This window comes from Salvelinus fontinalis, chromosome 5, assembly GCF_029448725.1.
Source record: "Salvelinus fontinalis isolate EN_2023a chromosome 5, ASM2944872v1, whole genome shotgun sequence".
NCBI lineage: Eukaryota > Metazoa > Chordata > Actinopteri > Salmoniformes > Salmonidae > Salvelinus > Salvelinus fontinalis.
In genome coordinates this window covers 27,885,115-27,903,547 of record NC_074669.1, presented here as the reverse complement: position 1 = coordinate 27,903,547, position 18,433 = coordinate 27,885,115, and the positions used below count along the sequence as shown (strand labels likewise).

The 18,433-nt window shown below is 39.9% G+C and overlaps 1 protein-coding gene across 1 annotated transcript in view; it reads left to right on the top strand.

Moving 5' to 3' along the window:
• The first annotated feature begins 1,437 nt into the window (after nt 1–1,437).
• The window catches only part of LOC129855426 (BMP/retinoic acid-inducible neural-specific protein 3-like), a 65,797-nt gene continuing 48,801 nt past the window's right edge, over nt 1,438–18,433 (top strand). The window contains exon 1 of the mRNA XM_055923079.1: nt 1,438–2,150. The gene's annotated coding sequence lies outside the window, so the exon portion shown is untranslated. The remainder of the gene's footprint in view (nt 2,151–18,433) is intronic.

Genomic DNA, 18,433 nt, shown 5'->3' with positions numbered 1-18,433 from the left:
GAAGAGTTATTCATTGAGGTTGATGGAAATCAAAGATGGAGTCTACAAGTCACTGTAGTCATTGGAGTTACTCATTATTTAGAGGAAATTCAGCGCCATGGACAGCTCCCATTCCATATAACTGTGGAAACGTCTACTTGTTCCAATACACTACAAACACACTTTCTTTCTTTCTTCCATTGAAGACACCACAAAGCTGACCATATTGGGTGGAGATGGAGACCTTATTATAATAATGTAAGCCATTTAGCAGACGCTTTTATCCAAAGCGACTGTAACGGCAGCCTTCCCTCTCTTCACTATAAGAGAGGGTGAAACAGGGATCGGACCAACACGCAGCGTAGCCAGTGCTCAACATGTTTAATTAAACAAAAACAGTGAACACTTACAACGAACAAAATAACAAAATGTGGCAAACCGAAACAGTCCTATCTGGTGCAGAATACAAACACAGAGACAGGAAACAACCACCCACAATCCCCAACACAAAACAAGCCACCTATATATGATTCTCAATCAGGGACAACGATTGACAGCTGCCTCTGATTGAGAACCAAATTAGGCTGGACACAGAAACAGACGAACTAGACACACAACATAGAATTCCCACCCAGCTCACGTCCTGACCAACACTAAACAAGCAAAACACATAAGAACTCTGGTCAGGACGTTACAGCGACTTCGTAATGCTTGCATACATATTACATTTGGGTGGCCCTGGGAATCGAACCCATGCTCTACCAACTGAGCATTGGTATGTTAATTATTCCAACAAGGTTCATGTTGATTGTAGTTGGCACACTATTGCACACAAAGGAAATAATATATATGGACCAAGGGATAGGATGCAGATGAGTTTAGGTTCTTAAACTCAGGTCTCTAAGCTTATGCAGTTGCATATGATCACTGCTAACTGAAATCCTGATGCATGTGTGTTGATGTACTCCTTCATATTCACTGTTAAATGCCAGCATTCATTCATTGTCTGGACTCTCAGTTGGTGCTGTTAGCTGCCTTTGCAGTGTTGTGATGCATGGCTTATGCACAGACATATGGGGGCTGAAGACAAGGGAGAAGAGAAGCAGGCACTGAACCGTCCTTAGCTCCCATCCCCTGCTCAGACAGACAGAGCTAAGTATGACACTAAGACAGGTATGAAAACTAAACTAATGGCTGTCTCACAGACAGTGTGCTTTAGCCTACAGGTATTTATTTTGGGAGATACATTCGCTTTTTCCTCAAATGTAGCCTATTTATCTGCCCCTCCTGAAAGATCACATCAGTAAAATGAACAATAGATTTAAAACGTCATGAGAAAATAAAGACTTAAATATCCTCAGACAATAAACCTAGAAATTCATAGCTGTAGGCAATTTCACTGTGATAAGGGAGCCGCTGTCTCCAAAGCGCTTGTTACCATTCGCGCCACATCAACGGTGACGGTCTTAAGTATATCCTCCTTTCGTAGCTATTACAGAGGGCTACTTGTGTTTTAAACATGTGACTGGGTGAGAAAGGTGGTAAAAGGGAGAGAGGAGAGATAAAAAAAAACCCGTGTCTGCTGTTTCACCTATTGAAATTTGGCTCTCACACTCTCTCCGACGGTGCTGCGGAGTAGGCGGGTCAAGCAGAGCCCGGTGCTGGCGTGGACTTTATAAAATAATATTTAACCACTGGCCAGAGATACTTAAACATCCGGTGAAGCAATACCCAACTGCATTCCTCCGTAGTTGCCTTGCTGCCAGTCGCCCACTGGTGTTTCTAACCCAAGGCGCGCACGCATTACCCACCAAGCGAAATTGCGCCCGCTCTCTCCGTGGATACTTTAATTTAGTAATTATCCCCGGAAAGGTCAAAAACTCTGCTTCCAGGAAGGTTAAAGTATTCCCGAATAATCGTACCTCTATGAAAAGCTTTTTTCTACCGAACTTCCTCACTGGATCGAAGCGATAGGAACGAATGCTAAGGCGCAGCGCATCCAGACTTGTCGAATAATTTTCCTTCTATTACTCATCGGTTTTTGTGGGTCTCGTCCAATTCACAACTCATTCACACCGATGAACGTTTTGGCATTTCTATGGACATATCCGCTGATTCAGCAAGATAATGGGAGACGCTGAGTTGAACTTTGTCTGCTGTTCTGAATCGCGGTGAGTTGAGATATCCATCTTTTATAAGACCTATTGTTAGTAAGCCTGGAAAGAGCTTAGTTTTTTGTTACGTAATGGTTTGCATTTTCCTAAAATTGCATGAACACTGTCACGCAATGTAGGGACAGATTGGTTAGACCTATAACTGAATGCCAGAAGTAGCCAAACCTTGAAAATAGCATGATGTCCTCTCTTTACACACACACACACACAAACAGTGCCACCTCTGCCTATAGCCAGACTACGTGCTGCACTTAGGGCCCCGGTGGCGATAGTTGGCCACCGGCTAAAACGTTCATAAAAAGAAACTTACCGTTGAGAGAGCAGAATACACAACGTGCCATTTCAAAAGCCTGTATCTTGTTATGTCAGTCACTGACATAACGAGGTGTCTAGAGATGGTTCTACTCACACACCATCTGTCTCCTTGCACACAGGCGGACATACACAACATTGGTATGCACCTTTACATGCACGCACACTGATCTCCCTTCTCTTTTTCACTCCCTCCCTGGCACCAAGTCTATATCCCTGAGGGTGTATTGACTTGCCTGCAGAGCAGAGCAAAGCAGAGCTTGGGGATCAGATCTCTAACACTGATGTGGTGTGAGCAAGTCTGCCAAGTGCTAGCCAGTCAGTCAGGCAGAACCAGCAGCTTCCAGTCATGCACAAACAATTTTCCCTCTGATTTCATAATTATACACTTCACCCTCAAGCTTTTCAAAACCTGCCTTGATTCCAATGGCTTTGAAAGCAGGGAAAGAATGTCATGAAAGCCAAGCACCCTCAATCCACAAACAACACTGTAAATGTTGCTCCTAAATCAAAATATAATAACTTGGCATTGATAAATTGAATGAACCCAGTAAAGCACAATGACATAACGTTATACATTTGTGCTGCTCTTGAATAGGGGATATTGTTGTCATTGTGGATTTAAGGGTATTTCAATTTATTTAAATGGTTTATATAGTCAATTTGATCCCTTTCAGATAATTATATCAAATACTTTATACTATTGCATATCTAGCTTGCACTAATCCTGACTTGATGTGACATAAATCAATGTTTGGTAAATATACCAAAATAATAGACATTCACTCATCTGGCAGTTGTCAAAAAGACAATGGTCGGCGAATCTTGTTTCAAAGAAATTAAATGATGTATCTTTGCCTGTGGAGAGACTATGAAAATGATGAGTGAACTTGGTTAATGCATGAGACATATCTGAAGATATTGTAGAGATAGATCTATATGATGGAGATGTATTGATGTCTCTGGTTAAGGCTCCATTGAGTGAACTTATGTCAGCTTTGGTTTATCACTACAATTGGACGGAGTCAGTGCTGTCATAGTCTATGAGTCTCTCACATTAGCTGTTAGCAAAGAGAGCCCCAGAGTCAAAACATGGGAGGATTTTTAGCACTAAGTGCTAAAGCCTCTGTATGTACAGTATGTGACCTGCAAGGGGAATGGACTCTATGAACCATGCCCCCTCTTTAGGACGTACCACGTTAATGTGTTTGTGTGTGTGAGTGCGTATGAATATGTGTTCATATAACTTCTCGTTAAAATTGGTGCAGGCCCAGCTCCCTAAAGGGTTCAATCTCTTGTTCCTTTGTGGAGGCAATGGGGTAATTTATCTCCAGAGACTGTATAAAGAGTGAGTCCATTGCCACGGGCAGACTTAAGAGCTGAATGCTGCATTCATGTCCTGTGGTGTATAGTGAGAGAGCTTGGTGGCCCAGCTGTACCCCGTCAACATTATATACAGTGCCTTGCAAAAGTATTCATCCCCCTGGGCGTTTTTCCTATTTTGTTGCATTAAAACCTGTAATTTAATTGTATTTTGGGGGGGGGGGGGGATTTCATGTAATGGACATACACAAAATAGTCCAAATTGGTGAAGTGGTCTGAAAAAAAACGGAAAAGTGGTGCATGCATGTGGTGTAACCACGCCAGCCCAGGACCTCGACATCCAGCTTCTTCACCTGGGGGATCGTTTGAGGGGGGGTGCTGAGGAGTATTTCTGTCTTAAATAAAGCCCTTTTGTGCGGAACAACTCATTCTGATTGGCTGGGCCTGGCTCCCTAGTGGGTGGGCCTGGTTCCCAAGTGGTTGAGCCTATAACCTCCCAGGCCCACCCCTGCACAGCCATGTGAAATCCATAGATCAGGGCCTACTGAATTTAATTAAATTGGCTGATTTCCTTATATGAACTGTAACTCAGTAAAATCTATTAAATTGTTGCATGTTCATGTTGGATTTATGTTTTTGTTCAGTTTAGCATTTGCAAAATCAACATTCAATTCAACCTCTGGTTCATCTCAAATGTAATGATATTTAGTGATATTGATTTGTGTTTGGTTATCAGCACAACCAAATGCATTTAAACTCAGTTTTTCTCAATTCTTGACATGTAATCCTAGTAAAAATTCCCTGTCTTAGGTCAGTTAGCATCACCACTTTATTTTAAGAATGTGAAATGTCAGAAAAATAGTAGAGTGATTTATGTCAGATTTTATTTATTTCATCACATTCCAAGTGGGTCAGAGGTTTACATACACTCAATTAGTATTTGGTAGCATTGCCTTTAAATTGTTTACCTTGGGTCAAACGTTTAGGGTAGCCTTCCACAAGCTTCCCACAATAAGTTGGGTGAATTTTGGCCCATTCCTCCTGACAGAGCTGGTGTAACTGAGTCAGGTTTGTAGGCCTCATTGCTCGCACATGCTTTTTATGTTCTGCCCACAAATTTTCTATAGGGTTGAGGTCAGGGCTTTGATGGCCACTCCAATACCTTGACTTTGTTGTCCTTAAGCCATTTTGCCACAACTTTGGAAGTATGCTTGCGGTCATTGTCCATTTGGAAGACCCATTTGCAACCAAGCTTTAACTTTCTGACTGATGTCTTGAGATGTTGTTTCAAAATATCCACATAATTATCTCTCTTCATGATGCCATCTATTTTGTGTAGTGCACCAGTCCTTCCTGCAGCAAAGCACCCCCCACAACACGATGCTGCCACTCCCGTGCTGCACGGTTGGGATGGTGTTCTTTGGCTTGCAAGCCTCCCCCTCTTTCCTCCAAACATAATGATGGTCATTATGGCCAAACAGTTCTGTTTTTGTTTCATCAGACCAGAGGACATTTCTCCAAAAAGTATGATTTTTGTCCCCATGTGCAGTTGCAAACCGTAGTCTAGTTTTCATCTCTTGGAGACCGAACACGTCTCCTTCCTGAGCGGTATGACAGCTGTGTGGTGCCATGGTGTTTATACTTGCGTGCTATTGTTTGTACAGATGAACGTGGTACCTTCAGGGGTTTGGAAATTCCTCTCAAGGATGAACCAGACTTGTGGAGGGCTACAATGTTTTTTCTGAGGTCTTGGCTGATTTCTTTTGATTTCCCATGATGTCCAGCAAAGAGGCACTGGGTGTGAAGGTATGCCTTGTAATACATCCACAGATACACCTCTAATTGACTCAAATATTGTCAATTAGCCTATTACAAGCTTCTAAAGCCATGACATAATTTTCTGTAATTTTCCAAGCTGTTTAAATGCACAGTCGATTTAGTGTATGTAAACTTCTGATGCACTGGAACTGTGATACAGTGAACTATAAGTTAAATAATCTGTCTGTAAACAATTGTTGAAAAAATTACTTGTGTCATGCACACAGTAGATGTCCTAACTGACTTGCCAAAACTATAGTTTGTTAACAAGACACTTGTGGAGTGGTTGAAAAACGAGTTTTAATGACTCCGTAAGTGTATGTTAAAACTTCTTATGGTTGCAATTCCGTTAACGGGATCTATATGACAACAGCCAGTGAAAGTGCAGGGCGCCAAATTCAAACAACAGAAATCTCATAATTTAAATTCCTCAAACATACATGTATTTTATACCATTTTAAAGGTAAACTTGTTGTTCAGCGAAAGCACCACATACGATTATGTTAGGTGACCGCAAAATCACAGACAAACAGTCATTTTCCCAGCCAAAGACAGAAGTCACAAAAAGCAGAAATAGAAATAAAATGAATCACTAACCTTTGATGATCTTCATCAGATGACACTCATAGGACTTCATGTTACACAATACATATATGTCTTGTTCGATTAAGTTCATATTTTTATCCAAAAACCTTACATTGGCGCCATGTTCAGAAATGCCTCCAAAATATCCAGAGAAATTGCAGAGCCACGTCAAATAACAGAAATACTCATCATAAACTTTGATAAAAGATACATGTTTAACATAGAATTAATGATACTTGTTCTTAATGCAACCGCTGTGTCAGATTTCAAAAAGCTTTACGGCAAAACACAATATTCAATAATCTGAAAACAGTGTTCAGGCACAAAAGCAAGCCATACAGTTGCCCGCCAAATTGTGCAGTCAACAAAACTCATTAAAAGCACAGGATTCCCACTTCCACAAGAAATGTTAGTTTTGTTCGGTAATGTCCATCATTTATGTCCAAATAGCTAGTTTTGTTAGCGTGTTTAGTTAACAAATCCAACGTCAGGAATTCCCCTCTCATTCGGCCCCCCTTCACAGTAGAGGCATCAGACAAGGTTCTACAGACTGTTGACATCTAGTGGAAGCCATAGGAAGTGGAAACTCATCCATATCGCACTGTGAATTCAATAGGATATTGGTTGAAAATCGACCAGACTCAGAATTCCCACTTCCTGGATTTTTTCTCAGGATTTTGCCTGCCATATGAGTTATGTTATACTCACAGACATCATTCAAACAGTTTTAGAAACTTCAGTGTTTTCTATCCAATATGCATATATTAGCAACTGGGACTGGGGAGCAGGCAGTTTACTATGTGCACCTCTGTGCACATTTCATCCAAGCTACTCAATACTGCCCCTGCAGCCAGAAGAAGTTTTAACTTCCGACTTCAACTGTATTCACCCCATTTCATATGAAGCCCCGAAATAACATCTGGTGCAACCAATGACCTTCCGAAGTCACATAATTAGTTAGATTGCACACAGGTGGACATTATTTAAGTGTCACATGATCTCAGTATATATACACCTGTTCTGAAAGGCCCCAGAGTCTGCAACACAACTAAGCAAGGGGCACCACCAAGCAAGCGGCACCATGAAGACCAAGGAGCTCGCCAAACAGGTCAGGGACAAAGTTGTGGAGAAGTACAGATCGGGGTACTAAAATCCAGGCTGCATCATATCCGTCCGTGATTGGGAGTCTCATAGGGCGGCGCACAATTGGCCCAGCTTTGTCCGGGTTTTGCCGGGGTAGACCGTCATTGAAAATAAGAATTTGGTCTTAACTGACCTGCCTAGTTAAATAAAGGTTAAAATAAAATGGTTGGGTTATAAAATAATACCTGAAATATTGAACATCCCACAGAGCACCATTTAAATCCGTTATTAAATAATTGAAAGAATATGGCACCACAACAAACCCGCCAAGAGAGGGCCGCTCACCAAAACTCACGGACCAGGCAAGGAGGGCATTAATCAGAGAGTCAACAAAGAGACCAAAGATAACCCTGAAGGAGCTGTAAAGCTCCACAGCGGAGATGGGTGTATCTGTCCATAGGACTACTTTAAGCTGTACACTCCACAGAGCTGGGCTTTACGGAAGAGTGGCCAGAAAAAAGCCATTGTTTAAAGAAAAAAATAAGAAAACACATCTGGTGTTCGCCAAAAGGCATGTGGGAGACTGCCCAAACATATGGAAGAAGGTACTCTGGTCAGATGAGACTCACATTTAGCTTTTTGGCCATCAAGGAAAACACAATGTCTGGCGCAAACCCGACACCTCTCATCACCCTGAGAACACCATCCCTACAGTGAAGCATGGTGGTGGTAGCATCATGCTGTGGGGATGTTTTTCATCAGCAGGGACTGGGAAACTGGTCAGAATTTAAGGAAATGGATGACGCTAAATACAGGGATATTCTTGAGGGAAACCTGTTTCGGTCTTCCAGAGATTTGAGAATGGGACAGAGGTTCACCTTCCAGCAGGAAAATGACCCTAAGCATACTGCTAAAGCGACACTCGAGTGGTTTAAGGGGAAACATTTAAATGTCTTGGAATGGCCTAGTCAAAGCCCAGACCTCAATACAATTAAGAATCTGTGGTATGACTTACAGATTGATGTATACCATCAGGAACCTATCCAACTTGAAGGAGCTGGAGAAGTTTTGCCTTGAAGAATGGGCAGAAATCTCAGTGACTAGATGTGCAAAGCTTATAGAGACATCCCTCATGAGATTTGCAGCTGTAATTGCTGCAAAAGGTGGCTCTACAAAATATTGACTTTGGGGGGGGTGAATAGTTATGCACGCTCAAGTTCAGTTCTTGTCCTATTTCTTGTTTGTTTCATAATAAAACAATATTTTGCATCTTCAAAGTAGTAGGCATGCTGTGCAAATCAAATGATACAAATCCCCCAACAATCTATTTTAATTTCAGGTTGTAAGGCAACAAAATAGGAAAAATGCCAAGGGGGTGAATACTTTCGCAAGCCACTGTAGACTACAGTCTGACCGTCTCCTCGCTATTTAGAGGCCTATAATAGAAGCAATGCAGATTGGAGAGAGCATAATGAAGCACACACAAACACTGGCAAACACACACACACACACATCTTCTCATACAATGATACCTACACACATATGTAATCCCACAAGCCTGTACACAGATTTGCACAGACACGCACACGCATGCATGCACGCACGCACACACACACACACAGGACCTCAATAACTGATGCGGATTTCTCAATGGCCTGTTCATCTGCTCCTACTTTGAGATATGTTCATAGATCAGATGAGACATGTGAGATGCCACTGTGTTCAAATGACCGTGTGATGCTTCAAGGGTGTGTCTTCCTTAAAGAATCCACATCTTCTTTTCTGTACAGCACTTTGATATATCAGCTGATGTAAGAAGGGCTATATAAATACATTTGATTTGATTTCTTTAAGGCCTGCTGCTAACAAGCACACAAATTAATTAATGAATCACACGTGAAACACCGCTGAATCAATTTTATCACATCAAATATTCACAGTGGAGAGTTAAAAAAAGAGAAGATGGAGACAGGAGAAGAAAGAGAGAATCGAAGAGACTTAAAGAGAGAGAGAGAGATACAGGAAGAGACGGTGGACAAACAGGCAGCAGGCATGCATGTCTTGGCAGGAACATGGGGTTTTGTCAGGGTTGGGTAGGTTACTTTCTAAATGTAATCTGTTACTAATTGTAATCAGTAATGTAACTTTTGGATTAACCAAACTCAGTAACGTAATCAGATTTATTTTTTAGATTACTCCTCTCTTAAGAGGCATCAGAGGACACATTTATATTACCAATTGAATAATATCTATTGCAGGATAAATCAATGCATAGCTGGCCATAAATGGATGTTGCATTTTACTTTATGGGTTGGTCATGTATAGGCTTCTTCTAACCCATTTGCTTTCTACTACTAAATCTGTCAGATTTTCAGTCAATCCATTTAATTGAATACCCATTGATCTTCAAGAATATAATTTGGAAATATCGATCAGACAAATTGTTTTACATGAGCATATCCCAAAAACGAAGGACTTATTAGCCTACTCTGTTGTTTATGATTTTGTCATGGAGTACTGGTTGGGCTCATTGCTTCATGATGAAAAATAAATGCTGCTCTCATGGAATGTCATGCTTTGAGCCCTACCGAAAAGTGCTATTTGCATGTGCAAAATGTATGCCATGTGCTGCATTTGTTATAGGCGTATTGTTTACGTTTTTACATTTACATTTACATTTAAGTCATTTAGCAGACGCTCTTATCCAGAGCGACTTACAAATTGGAAAGTTCATACATATTCACCCTGGTCCCCCCGTGGGAATTGAACCCTGGTCCCCCCGTGGGAATTGAACCCACAACCCTGGCGTTGCAAGCGCCATGCTCTACCAACTGAGCCACACGGGACCTTTTGTTGGTGACACTTTGATATTTCAATAATTTGCCCCTGTTGAAGTCTATCAAAGTGGGCGAGTTTGAGCATGTGTGCGTTTGGCTTATTGAAACACTTTTTTATCAGCACAAATTAGATTGAGCACTAAAAGCCACACTCATGTTCTTCTTAAACTTGCTTTTGACAGTATGGAGCACAATACAACGGATGAGTTTAGATGTGAGGAACTTCCTCCAACTTTTATTCCATAGGCGCGAATCAAACACTATGCAGCTGTTGCAAGAGCTCATTTGTCACTGACTGTCCACTTGCTGAAAAAATGATTGATTGGCAGCTTAACCTGTCTAGGATCAGCGTGGCGCTAGCGGCACACCCCCCCCCCCCCACTGAAAAACCAGTGCCGCGAAATTCAAAAAAAATATTTTTTTAAAATATTTAACTTTCACACATTAAAGTCCAATACAGCTAATGAAAGACACAGATCTTATGAATCCAGTCAACATTTCCGATTTTTAAAATGTTTTACAGGGAAGACACAATATGTAAAGATGTACATCTATTACCTAAAAACACATTAGCATAATCCACCATCTTTTATTTGTCCACCAACACCAGTAGCCATCACCAATTCGGCTAAACTAAGATATTTATAGCCCCTAACCAACAAAAAAACTCATTAGATGACAGTCTGATAACATATTTATGGTATGGGATAGGTTTTGTTAGAAAAAAGTGCATATTTCAGGTATATGGCATAGTTTACAATTGCACCCACCATCACAAATGGACTAGAATAATTACAATGAGCAACGTGTTTACCTAACTACTAATCATCAAACATTTCGTAAAAATACACAGCATACACGAATCGAAAGACACAGATCCTGTGAATACAGACAATATTTCAGATTTTCTAAGTGTCTTACAGCGAAAACACAATAAATCGTTATATTAGCTTAGCACATAGCAATTAGCAGCCCAGCATTGATTCTAGCCAAAGTGAGCGATAAAAGTCAACATCGCCAAAAGATATTAATTTTTTCACTAACCTTCTCAGAATTCTTCCGATGACACTCCTGTAACATCACATTACAACATGCATATACAGTTTGATCGAAAATGTTTATATTTAGCCACCAAAATCATGGTTAGACAATGTGAAATGTAGACAAGCTGGTAAAGAAAACGTCCTTGCGCCACTTAGACAGTGATCTACTCTTATACATAAATACTCATAAACGTGACTAAAAAATATAGGGTGGACAGGGATTGATAGACAATTTAATTCTTAATACAATTGCGTTATTACATTTTTTAATTTATCCTTACTTTTCAATACAGTTTGCGCCAAGCGAAGCTACGTCAAAAAACATGGCGTCCTAAGCCACTAAAATGTTTCGACAGAAACACGATTTATCATAATAAAAATGTCCTACCTTGAGCTGTTCTTCCATCAGTATCTTGGGCAAAGGATCCTTTCTTGGGAGAAATCGTCTTTTGGTGGAAAGCTGTCCTCTTGCCATGTGGAAATGTCAACTACGTTCGGGATGAACTGAAAAGCGTGCCCAACTTTTCACATCGTTGCAAAAATAAATGTCCCAAAATCGCACTAAACGGATATAAATTGCTATAAAACGCTTTAAATTAACTACTTTGTGATGTTTGTAACTCCTATAACGAGTGAAAAGATGACCGGAGAAATATAACAGGCTAAACTAACGCTTGGAACAGGAGAGGGTCGGTGTCTTCCACGCGCGTTACGCAGCAAGAAAAGACTTGCTAGCTAAAGGTTTTTTTCATTTGTAGGGCCTGTGAACGAGCAATCGAGCCCGTTGGAATCGTCATCACGTAAAGGCATCCAGGGGAAGACGTAAGAAGTGTCCGTATAGTCATAGCAACGACAGTGCCCTTTTAAATGACTTCAGAAAAGTGGCCAACGTTTCTCAAATCTGACTCCATGTCAGGGAAATTGCTGTAGAATGGGCTCTGTTCCACTTAGAGACAAAATTCCAACTCCTATAGAAACTATAGACTGTTTTCTATCCAATAATAATAATAATATGCATATTGTACGATCAAGGATTTTGTGGGAAGCCGTTTAAAAAATTAGCCACATTAGCATAAATAGTCTAAACAGCGCCCCCATCCCCAACAGGTTAAACGTCTTTGAATTCAACCATATATACAGGGTTAAAATACACATATACATTTGTCAACAGCCATCCACAACAACCACAATCCATAAGGCCCAAATAGCCAAATGAGAGAGCAGCAGTGTGATTCACATCAATGCACTATGTAGATCAATCTGATCGTGGACTTCAGGAAACAGCAGAGGGAGCACACCTGCCCTCCAGGACACCTACAGCACCCAATGTCACAGGAATGCCAAAAAGATCATCCAAGGACAATAACCATCTGAGCCACGGCCTGTTCACCCTGCTATCATTCAGAAGGTGAGGTCAGTACAGGTACATCAAAGCTGGGACCGACAGACTGAAAAACAGTTATCTTAAGGCCATCAGACTGTTAAATAGCCATCACTAGCCGGCTTCCACCCGGTTACGCAATCATGCACCTTAGAGGCTGCTGTTCTATTTACAGTACATAGACTTGGAATCACTGACCACTATAATGATGGAACATTAGTCACTTTTTAATAATGTTTGCATACTGCGTTACTCATCTCATATGTATATACTGTATTCTATTCCACTGTATTTTAGTCAATGCCACTCTGACATTGCTCGAACTAATATTGATATTTCTTAATTCAATTATTTTACTTTTGATGTGTGAATTGTGAATCGTTTTTTAGATACTACTGCACTGTTGGAGCTAGGAACACAAGCATGTCGCTACACCTGCAATAAAATCTGCTAAATATGTGTATGTGACAAATAACATTTTATTTGATTTAATAAGTGATATCTGTATCGCTCGTAGGCTACATCACTGCTGTTGTCCTTACGTCCAAGCCTTTATTCAAGTTGGATAATCTTTGGATGTCGACAGCCGTCACACCATTGGAATACTAACAGTAGCTTGTACTGTAGCCAACAAAAACCTTTTCCTGCTCTTTTCCTGCCATTCATCAAACACATTTGGTGTCAGTCATCTTTGAGATGTGGTCAGACTCACTCTGGTGGAAAAAAACGTAAACTTGCGCCTTTTTTCAATGCTGATTTGAATGTCATTGAGAAAACAATGTTGTCACAGTTTTTTCCTAAACGTCCTTTCTGAATTTAAAAGTAATCCTAGAAGTAATAATTTTATTTGAAAGTATCTCTAATCTGAGTACAAATTTTTGCTGGAAACGGGTTACAGTTTTTTATAATCCGTTTACATGTCACGGATTACATATAAATCGGTTACTCCCCAACCCTGGGCTTTGTGGTGTATACCCACGGCCCGTTATTTTATTATAATGAGCAAACTGGTGGATCAGTGGCGTAGCGGCCCTAACTCGTATCCGAGCCTGACGGAGAGAGAGAGGAAAACAGAGAGAAAGGAAGACAATAGGAAAGATAGAGAAAATGTGACGTGGGGAGAGAAGAGAGGATAGTAAAGGAGAGGAGAGCAAGACACAGAGAGATTGACTGATTAGGGCATTAAAACAAAGACGCCTCCAAGAATGCTTGGTAATTGAAAAAAATATGATTCCAGGCAATGATGGGACATGTACAGTCACAAACATTACCTCAATAACACAAACAAAATCATATTAGAAACTTGTGAAAAAGACAGGTAGCATGTGTTCTTGTAAATGCTGTCATTACTGGTCAATCCACAAATATGTCATGCTCCCTCTCTGACCGTCTCATTTTACATTTAAAGTTGAAGTCGGAAGTTTATATACACCTTAGCCAAATACATTTAAACTCAGTTTTTTTCACAATTCCTGACATTTAATCCTAGTAAAAAAATCCCTGTCTTAGGTCAGTTAGGATCACCACTATATTTTAAGAATGTGAAATGTCAGGATAATAGTAGAGAAAATGATTTATTTCAGCTTTTATTTCTTTCATCACATTCCCAGTGGGTCAGAAGTTCACATACACTCAATTAGTATTTGGTAGCATTGCCTTTAAATTGTTGAACTTGGGTCAAACGTTTAGGGTAGCCTGCCACAAGCTTCCCACAATAAGTTGGGTGAATTTTGGCCCATTCCTCCTGACAGAGCTGGTGTAACTGAGTCAGGTTTGAAGGCCTCCTTGCTCGCACATGCTTTTTCAGTTGTGCTCACACATTTTCTATGGGATTGAGGTCAGGGCTTTGTGATGGCCACTCCAATACCTTGACTTTGTTGTCCTTAAACCATTTTGCCACAACTTTAAAAGTTTGTTTGGGGTCATAGTCCATTTGGAAGACCCATTTGCAACCAAGCTTCAACTTCCTGACTGATGTCTTGATGTTGCTTCAATATATCCACATAACTGTCCTTTCTCATGATGCAATCTATTTTTTTAAAGTGCACCAGTCTCTCCTGCAGCAAAGCACCCCCACAACATGATGCTGCCACCCTCGTGCTTCACAGTTGGGATGGTGTATTCGGCTTGCGAGCCTCCCCCTTGTTCCTCCAAACATAACAATGGTCATTATGGCCAAACAGTTCTATTTTTGTTTCATCAGACCAGAGGACATTTCTCCAAAAATTACAATCTTTGTCCCCATGTGCAGTTGCAAACCGTAGTCTGGCTTTTTTATGGCGGTTTTGAAGCAGTGGCTTCTTCCTTGCTGAGAGGCCTTTCAGGTTATGTCGAAATAGGACTCATTTTACTGTGGATATACATACTTTTGTACCTGTTTCCTCCAGCATCTTCACAAGGTCCTTTGCTGTTGTTCTGGGATTGATTTGCACTTTTCGAACCAAAGTACGTTCATCTCTAGGAGACCGAACGCGTCTCCTTCCTGAGCGGTATGACGGCTGCGTGGTCGCATGGTGTATATACTTGAGTACTATTGTTTGTACAGATGAACGTGGTACCTTTCAGGCGTTTGGAAATTGCTCCCAAGGATGAACCAGACTTGTAGAGGTCTACACTTTTTTTCTGATGTCTTGGCTGATTTCTTTTGATTTTCCCATGATGTCAAGCAAAGAGGCACTACATTTGAAGGTAGGCATTGAAATACATCCACATGTACACCTCCAATTGACTCAAATTATGTCAATTAGCCTATCAGAAGCTTCTAAAGCCATGACATAATTTTCTGGAATTTTCCAAGCTGTTTAAAGGCACTGTCAACTTAGTGTGTCAACTTCTGACCGAGTTGAATTGTGATACAGTGAAATAATCTATCTGTTAACAATTGTTTGAAAAATGACTTGTGTCATGCACAAAGTAGATGTCCTAACCGACTTGCCAAAACTATAGTTTGTTAACAAGAAATTTGTGGAGTGGTTGAAAAACGAGTTTTAATAACTCCAACCTAAGTGTATTTAAACTTCCAACTTCAACTTGACATTTTAGTCAATTAGCGGACTCTCTTATTCAGAGCAACTAGGGTTAAGTGCATTGCTCAAGGACACATTGACAGATTGTACACCTAGTCGGCTAGGGGATTCGAACCACACACACAGCAGCCCAAGTCTGTCGCCCGTCACCATACCAAGTACCGTAAAGGGAATACCTATTACCCCATTTTCATCTGTTATATTTACAGCTATTCACTCAGCAGAAATAATGCTTTTATTTAGGAGGAACCTTTTGGTCCTGCTTGTACCCGGCCACTGGCTCTCGTTTTCAGAAGAGGCCTGTGTGCTTTACTGAGATTTATAGACGCTTTTGCCCACTCTTCTCCCAGCCTCCCAGTGATATGCAACCAATTGAGCACCTACGAGCTGGAAAGCCATAATTAAGATTGTAACCCTCGGTCTAAAATAGTAAATAATGGCTACTTCTCAGAAAGTATTAAACTGTCAAGAGTAGTAAAAGAAGGTTGTCCACTATTGGCATATCTATTAATTATGGCTATCAAAATGTTAGCTATTAAAATCAGATCCAACAATAATATCAAGGGCCTAGAAATACAGGGCTTAAAAACAAAGGTGCCATTGTACACTGATGATTCATGTTTTCTTCTCTGGATTACAACCAAATTATGATAAATGTACCATATTACATATTGGATTACAAAAAAGGAAACTTTTATATCACTGTGTAGTTTAACAATAAAATGGTCTGAAGGTGAAGTGGACACTGTATTCATATCCCGAAAGAAAGAAATGATCTCACTACAATACATTTGAATAGAAAGTTAGCAAAAATAGATAAGATCTTGCTATCGTGGAAAGGAAACACCTGTGGAAAAAATCCCCACGATTTAACTCTTTAGTCATGCCCTAGTTTACCTATTATCTTATAGCCTTGCCTATACCTAGCGACTTAAAAAAAAATGATATAAGCAAAAAAGATTACATTTTATTTGGAACAGCAAGCCAGATCAAATTAAACGTGCCTATTTATATAATGAATATGAATTTGGAAGGCAGAAATTTGAAAAAATTTAAACAGACCTCTCACTAAAGGCTTCCATCATACAAAAGTTATACTTAAATCTAAACTGGTTCTCTGGTGGATTAGTCAGAATATCTCATCCCATGTTTAAGAATGGCCTTTTTCCCTTTATTCCGTTTACAACCTCTCACTTTCGGTTATTTGTAAATGAAATCATCTCCAAAATAACGTTATTTTTTTAAACGAGCTATACTGGTTGCAATTTCAGTTTAATCCACAAGAAAGGACAGAACAAATATTACAAAAAAATTATGGTTAAACTAAAATATACTAAATGATTAAAAAAAAACATTTTATTTAAATGTGTAAACGGTATCTTTGTAAATATCATCAATAGGACTGTTGGAATTATGTCACACATGAAGCTAAAAAATATTTGGAAATGTCTTCTCTACTCAACATTACCGCACAAATGGATGAGGCAAGTGGAAGGGGGAGAAAGGAAGGAACTTGTCAGTCGACCCTGCGTTAAAGATCAGAATTGGCTAAAGAAAATTGAGATAAATAAAAAAGTATACCAGTTTCTTTTCTGTACCAAAAACAATGGCAGCTGTGCCATACAAAGACATTTTCTATGTACCGATTCCATGGCACATGGTTTATGAACTGATACACAAAACAACGCTATAGTCAAAATGTAGCGTTTTTCAATGTAAATTATTATTCAAAATTCTTGCAACTAATAGAATGTTATAATATAATAACACTCTTAGCAAAGATGTTTCTTTAATTTACAATATGTAGAGTCTATGTGAATAGAAATGTTAAGAACTTTTATGAAAGATCCCAGCACAGTTGAAAAATATATGGTAAATATAAATCAAAACTGGATGGTGTTCAGAAATAGACAGGAGGGGTTGCGTGAAGCAGAAGGATGGGACTGAAAACAAACAAAAGATAACTATTGTAAAATATGCTGTGTCTGTAAAATGTATAAGCTCGAAGTAGAAGCCTAAGTGTTGTCCATTAGTGTACTCCAATTAGGTGAGAGGTGGTAGGGTTAAGCAAAAATAATGAAGGAAAATGTATTTAAAAAAATATACACTACCAGTCAAAAGTTTGGACACACTTACTCATTCAATGGTTTTTCTTTATTTTTTACTATTTTCCACATTTGTATAATAATTGTGAAGACATCAAAATTAAATAACACATATGGAATCATGTAGTAACCAAAAAGTGTTAAACAAAACAAAATGTATTTTAGATTCTTCAAAGTAGCCACCCTTTGCCTTGATGACGGCTTTGCACACTCTTGGCATTCTCTCAACCAGTTTCATGAGGTATTCACCTGGAATGCATTTAAATTAACACGTGTGCCTTGTTAATTTGTGGAATTTAGTTCCTTCTTAACATTTACATTTTAGTCATTTAGCAGATGCTCTTATCCAGAGCAACTTACAGTAGAGTGCATACATTTTATTACATTTTACATACTGAGACAAGGATCTCCCTAACTCGGACGACGCTATGCCAATTGTGCGTCGCCCCACGGACCTCCCGGTTGCGGCCGGCTGCGACAGAGCCTGGGCGTGAACCCAGAGACTCTGATGGCGCAGCTAGCACTGCGATGCAGTGCCCTAGACCACTGCGCCACCCGGGAGGCCTTGATGCATTTGAACCAATCAGTTGTGTTGTGTCAAGGTAGGGTTGGTATACAGAAGATAGCACAATTTGGTAAAAGACCAAGTCCATATTATGGCAAGAACCACTCAAATAAGCAAAGAGAAACAACAGTCCATCATTTCTTTGAGACATGAAGGTTTTCCAATGCGAAACATTTCAAGAACTTTGGAAGTGTCTTCAAGT